Raw genomic sequence first — 7,399 nt, 5'->3', positions numbered from 1 at the left:
TTTGGGCCCAGCCATCCAGCCAGTTTTTTACCCAGCAAAGTTTATGGCCATCCAAACCATGAGCAGCCAGTTTCTCCAGGAGAATGCTGCGGGGAATGGTGTCAAAGACTTTCCTAGAGTCCAGGTAGACAACATCCACGGCCTTTCTCTCATCCACTAAGTGGGTCACCTTGTCACAGAAGGAGATCAGGTTAGTCAAGCAGGACCTGCCTTTCATAAACACATGCTGACTGGGCCTGATCACCTGGTTGTCCTGAACATGCCGTGTGATGGCACTCAAAATGATCTGCTCCGTAACCTACCCCGGCACCAAGGTCAGACTGGCAGGCCTGTAGTTCCCTGGATTCTCCTTCCAGCCCTTCTTGTAGATGGGTGTCACATTTGCTAACCTCCAGTCAACTGGGACCTCCCTGGTGAGCCAGGACTGCTGATAAATGGTGGAAAGTGGCTTTGTGGGGTCCACCAGCTCCCTCAGTACCCTTGGGTGGATCCCATCCAGCTCCATAGACTGGTGTGTGTCTAAGTGGTATAGCAGGTCGCTAACCATTTCCCCTTGGATTACGGGGGCTTCATTCTGCTCCCTGTCCCTGTCTTCCAGCTCAGGGGGCTGGGTACCCCAAGAACAACTGGTTTTACCATTAAAGATTGAGGCAAAGAAGGCATTAAGTACCTCACCCTTTTCCTCGTCCTTTGTCACTGTGTTTCCCCCCGCATCCAGTAAAGGTTGGAGATTCTCCATAGCCCTCCTATTGTGCAGTGACATTGCTGACATGGCTGAGCACCACAGAACTGCAGTAGCTATCTATCCTGTTTTCAGTTTGGTTTTATCTCATTTGATTATAGTTATGTGCCATTCCAGTACCAGTCCGAATGATACTAGCATAAACTGTAGTGTTGGAGCGGGTCCAGAGGAGGGCCACAAAAATGATCTGAGGGCTGGAGCACCTCTCCTATGAGGACAGGCTGAGGGAGTTGGGCTTGTTCAGCCTGGACAAGAGAAGGCTGCGGGGAGACCTGATTACGGCCTTTCAATACCTAAAGGGGGCCTACAAGAAATACTGGAACAGGTTGCCCAGAGAGGTGGTGGAGGCCCCATCCGTGGAAGCATTCAAGGCCAGGTTGGAGGGGGCTGTGAGCAACCTGATCTAGTTAGCGGTGTCCCTGCTCCTGCAGGGGGGTTGGACTAGATGACCTCTAGGGGTCCCTTCCAACCCAAAACATTCTATGATTCTATGATTCTTCTCTTAATGTCTTCATTCGGTCTATCCAAAGTAGTACTGACAGCAGCCAAACATTTAACTGTAGGTTTTCACAACAGCGCCTGCAATACCTTGTAACTCCAGGTACCACCTTTTATTGAAATGCTTCTTAGTATTGGCCCATGGAGTACAGAGAATGTAGAAACATTGAAACACATCTGGGTTTTGTACCGCAACTAGGAAGTCCGAAAGTTCAACTCGACCATTTGACACAACGCTGCTGAAGGGTACAGAATTGCAAGTTACATCCTTATTCAATGTTACGCTGACGTTCACTTCCTCCCCCGGAAACAGCTGACCACAGGAGAGAAAGCCCATAGACTGAAACACTGCTATGAGAATAAACAATTACTTCTATGAACAGCAAGTCTAATGAAACCTACCTATTATTTTTTAAATAGATGTGAATTCCTAGTTCTCTTTCTTCCATATATTCCTTGTTTAATAAGGACTGACCTCTCATTGCACAACTCGTGCTGTTAATATAAAAGATCATTCAACGTCATTCATCATTTCCACGATAAACCAGGTTGCCGTGTCACTCTGCACATGCAAACCCTGTATCCCTGAAATTTTGACCCAATATCAAATCCTTTTCAAAAAAGCAAATTGATCTCAAGTTTAAAAATGCTCTCGGGCCTTTACCTAGCTAAGTCATATGCAGCTGTTTACACTGTTGTACCAAAGCTCTCTGATGAACTTTAGCCCACGCCCGGGGTTAAAAACAGTAAAAAGCTTATAAGGTGGGATGCCTTTTCCTCATGGAGCTTTTATAGTGAAGTCGTAGTCAGTCCTAATTATCTTGTGAAAGAAGCTTTGTCCGATGCCACAGGTAGGAATTTCAGATGAGAAAAAACTAAAGCACCAGTCTCCTTGTTCAAATTTACTCACAAAATCAGATTTATAATCAATGCTACTGTTTCTTGCTTTTCCCCCTGTTAATAATTTCAAATGTTAAATTTTTTATATGCCTCTCCAGTATGCTACAACAGCACTTGAAACGCACAGAGTACTTGCAGTAGAGGGGAAGCACTACAAACAGAAACAACACTCTTCATTTCTGAACATTTGCTTTTACTTCTGCTACCCATTTAGTGGTAAATCTATCAATTAATTTATGAGACTTCTATCCAATTTTCTCTTTTTATGTAGTAAAACCAGCAAATGCTACCTCAGTGCGATGCATATTACTTTACAGATATTTCCACGAAAACAAAACTCTCTGACAACTCGATCAGGCACTTAATGAGCTTCCACTGACTTCAGCAGCATAGGGCTCTGTCCTTACTAAGAGGCCAGAAACTTAGCTGACTGAAATATTATCAAATATTATTAAATTAATCTCCAATATGACCCCACTGACTTCTCTGGGGCTACACTGGGCACAAGTCTGGCCCACATGCTATAGGAAGTGTTGGCACAAACCTAAGGGAGTTCAGGAAGAATAGTCGAGGATTTGTGATGAACAGGAGGCTTAAACAGTTTTAAACCAACCACCCAAGATTTAACTTCAAACTAATTATTTTTTTGTGGTGTAACTTAAAGGCAATTCCTCTTAATACTGGATTAAAAAGTTTAAAATAAGCAAGCCATATTCAATACCACAGGAGGTCTACAGTAATTATACCAATTAAGCCTAATAATCTCCTAAATCTGTAGCTCTAAGACATTCCCCTGGGTGTTAGGTGATACTTTAGCCAAATACTGAAATGTGCGATTCAGGCAAATAAACAAATAAGAGCAAGGTTAAAATGCCTGCCATTAACCCAAAATAATCATCAAGAAATGCTGTCAAGTTTTTATCTAATGATCAACGCATTCCCAGAAGGATTCCTGCATTTTTCCCCACAGGCTAGGTGAGGAAATTGAACAAGGATGTGTAATATTCAGTGATAACATCAAGTTTTTTAGGCCTGTCCGGAGGCAGAATGGGTGCAAAAACTGGAACTGGTGAGTGGACTTCCTGAGAATTCTGGTTCAGAATTACAAAGCCGGCTACCCCGTTTGCAAAGCAGACATGAACCCTCACCCTTCCCCTAATACACCCCCCATACACCCCATACCCCCCCCACTTTTTAAGGATCAGAGAAGAGAGGAGAGGGAAGAAGCACCTGGGAATTAGATTTCAGAATCTGATTGGGAATTGTAAAATCCTCGGTTCTACAACGTTTAGACTACTACGCTATACTCCTTACAGTTTAGCCAAAATAATTCAGATTATTCAGGCCATTCAGCATCCAAAAATACATTCTGGAAGCCTCTCGCCTCCGCTAATGGGCAGACGTATGTAGGTGTCTGTGCAGCGTACTCAAGCAGGATTATCAAGCGTTAGATATACTGTTTATTTTGACATTCTATTGACACAACTTGGATCTATGCAGCCAGCTCTATCCCAAATTGCTTGTCAGTTGTGCCACTTGCATCCTTTACTGATTTACTCTTTTAATGATCTTCCCCCAAACCACTCTGCCTTTGTAGCCTGGCGGTGACCAGTGGCACAGGTAATTTCCATTTCTTTGCTTAAAATCACCTGCTTCGAGGAAAGGACATCTCTAATAGCAGTAACCACTACAAGACTGGAAGCCTGACTTTTTTTCTCAGAGGTGCAAACCAGGCTCAAATCAAGCAGGACCTGTGCTGCCACCTGCTGTACCTTTTTTTTAATTATTATTCTCAATTAAAAATGCAAGCAATGTTGCAGCAAAGATTATATTGCAGAATATAGCCTAATTTATCTCAAAAAAAATCCTCTAGAGGGGAGGATTTAGACACATATAGGAATGGAGAAAAATGTGTCTTGAAGCATAGGTGTGTTTACTGGTGTGCACTTATAGTGTTCTTGTGCAAAATCAACATGAATGTTTTAAAGAATCTTTTAATGAGAAAGCTGTACCTGATTCTGCTGGTGTGACTGAACCTCTAGAGTTTTCTTTGCTTATCCAGCTGACATTCGTGCTCTTTGGAGTTTATAAACAGCAGTAAATAGATCTGAAATCTGAAACATGAATAACATGAAATGTTTCAAGCTGGGATATGAATATTTTCATTACTTCTCTCCCCCTTCATGGGATAAAGATTTCAGCGACATGCTTCTGCAGGTCTGGCCACTCCTCTGAGCTGTGCACCCACACTACAGTTCCCGCTTATCCCTTTTTTCTCTGTTTCTAGTAAAGAAGGCTTTGAGGAAATAATTTGGGTACCTCTTTTCACCATTAGTCAGAGTTTCTAAACAGAAAAATTCTATTACTGAGACCAATATGATCTGCTGGGTAAAACACCTGTACTGAGTACCATAGCTCTGGGCCCCTGTCCAGGCAGGAAAATATTTTGTCAAGGTTGAGACTGTGGAAGAAGTTGTCCCAGCAACCAGCCAGAGGAGAAAACAAAAAGCAACCAGCTCCAAAGCATGATGCATACCATCAGCCAAGCTGTTAAAATGCTCACATGTATGTAAGCCATCCTGACAAATCATAGAATCATAGAGTAATTTAGGTTGGAAAAGACCTTTAAGATCATCAAGCCCAACCATTCCCCTAACCCTGCCATCCCACCACTAAACCCTGTCCCTAAGCACCTCGTCTGCCCGGCTTTTAAATCCCCCCAGGGATGGGGACTCGCCCCCTTCCCTGGGCAGCCCATACAAAAATGATCCGGGGGCTGGAGCACCTCTCCTATGAGGACAGGCTGAGAGAGTTGGGCTTGTTCAGTCTGGAGAAAAGGAGGCTACGGGGAGACCTGATTGCGGCCTTCCAGTACCTAAAGGGGGCCTATAGGAAAGATGGGGAACGTCTTTTTCATAGGGCCAGCTGTGTTAGGACAAGGGGAAATGGTTTTAAACTAGAACAGGGTAGGTTCAGGCTAGAGGTAAGGAAGAAATTTTTTACAATGAGAGTGGTAAAACACTGGAACAGGTTGCCCAGAGAGGTAGTGGAGGCCCCATCCCTGGAAACATTCAAGGCCAGGTTGGATGGGGCTCTGAGCAATCTGATCTAGTTAGCAGTGTCCCTGCTCACTGCAGGGGGGTTGGACTAGATGACCACTAGTGGTCCCTTCCAACCCTAAACATTCTATGATTCTATGATTCTATGATTCTATTACAGAATGCTTGATGCGCCTAGGCCCCTGCCAGGCCCTCGGTGACCAAATGCCCTCTCATCTCGCCTTTTGCAGAAACAGGCATGTATTCTTGGTATTTAAAGTAAAACTCCCTTACGGAAGAGTCTCGTGTGTTATGCAGGTGTGTCACGTATCATTAGAAGAGAATTAGTCCAGTTCTTCCCATTTCATTTCCTATGTGTAGCAAAGTAGTGATAACCACATCCTCAGGAGATAAACCCACCCAAAAACTGTGCTGCTACTGAAAAAGAAAGGGTGGGGTTTTTAATTGTATTAGTTAACATTAGTTCTCATTATAATGAGAATTTAAGGGGGTGAACAACCGCTAGAGGGCTCATTATTCCATACCGTCTTTTTAACAAAATGGTTAAATAAACTTTTCAATAACAAAGAACTTAAACAGTTTAGGGAAAACATCCAACCATGAATTATTTCCTTCACTGTTCATTTTGATAAATGTAGCATGCTCAAATTGAGCACAAGTGAGGAGAAATACCAGTTCAGAAAAAGGTTTCTTTCCCAGTGTTTTATATAACTGATAAAGTGTCATGTTCAGAAGAACTATTGGTGGTTCATTCTCAAGTTTTGGCAAAAAAATCGGCACTCTCCTTCCTAGGGCACAAGAAGATGTGTTCCAGCAAATCGGTAAGGTCGTATCTTCTCGCACGCGGATATTGGCAAGTGAAATAACCAAGAGCTAGTGGTTATATTGTCATTAATTCCTAGAGTAAATATTCTTCCCCCCCCCCAAAATGGAGATGCTTATAGATATTACCCTTTTTCATGCTGAATTATCTACAGTTCACATTTTGAAAACTACATTTGCAAACAGAAGTGCCCATAGGGCAACAACCTGGAAGAATTCAATCTGGTAAGCCACGCAGTACAGGGTGGCTTTTTTTGTTGTTATTTTGCTGTTTGGTCGTGTGGGTTTTTTTGTCGTGCTATGAATCTAGGTTCATAGAGATTCTTCCATCAGTTATTCTGACTTCCTTCTGTTGAGTCAGTTGCTCACATGTATTTTTTATGAATTCAAAGAAAGGCTTGTGGTAGTGTAATTGCTGATTTCTGCTCAAGGAATTTTCCTGAGAGAAAGATGAAAGGCTGTTGCATTTATCCTATCTCTCCCTGTCAGCTAATTTAGCTTAGAACATATGCTAGACAATACTGCAATAAAGTAAACGTCAACTTGAAACATTCAAAATACAAGCTTAAAAAGGGTATCACATGTTCATGTTTTTTACTCTGATGGACTGAAAATAATTATATAAAGCACCAACAGAAACTTGTTAGATGACGACTGTGTGAACCAGCTTTTTGTTGAATCACATTTCTGACATGTTTGCAGGTTTTGACTTATTTTTTCGCTTACATAAAAAGCTGCAATATTAATAGACACAAAACCAGTTGGATGTAAAAGCAGGAAGAAATAAAAAATTATCATGAATGTGCAAGGTTTGCTTTGAGATAAAGAAAATCATAGTTAACAGTTCATCTGCATATTAATTACTCTACCCACATTGAGGAAGGGTCTTATATACTTATATTCAAAGGGTTTGAGGACAGGCTTAAGATAAGCATGTGCTTAAATGCCTTTTTGAATAAATATTAAGGTGTTTTAGTCCCTCTGCTTTGAAGCTGACAGCAAAGTGTTCCAGGTTACAACTACCTCTGGAATTACCAGTGTAATGTTAATCAGCTTCCTCGTACAGTCAACCACATAGTCCCAGAAAAGCTGATGCTGGGGTAAGACAGCGTTATGGTTTAACCTGGCAGGCAGCTAAACATCTCAAAAAAAGGAGGGGGGGGGAGCATGGGGGACAGAGAATGTGCTGGTTTTGGCTGGGACAGGGTTAATTTTCTTCCTAGCAGCTGGTATACGGGGCTATGGTTTGGATTTGTGCTGGACACAGCGTTGATCACACGGGGATGGTTTCCTTACTGCTGAGCAGGGCTGACACAGAGCCAAGGCCTTTTCTGCCTCTCACCCCACCCCACCAGCGAGGGGCTGGGGGGGCACAAGG

Source organism: Egretta garzetta, unplaced genomic scaffold (genome assembly GCF_000687185.1).
Source record: "Egretta garzetta isolate BGI_Z169 unplaced genomic scaffold, ASM68718v1 scaffold411, whole genome shotgun sequence".
Classification (NCBI taxonomy): domain Eukaryota; kingdom Metazoa; phylum Chordata; class Aves; order Pelecaniformes; family Ardeidae; genus Egretta; species Egretta garzetta.
The sequence above is the reverse complement of the archived record's forward strand: the minus strand, read 5'-3'. Positions refer to the sequence as shown.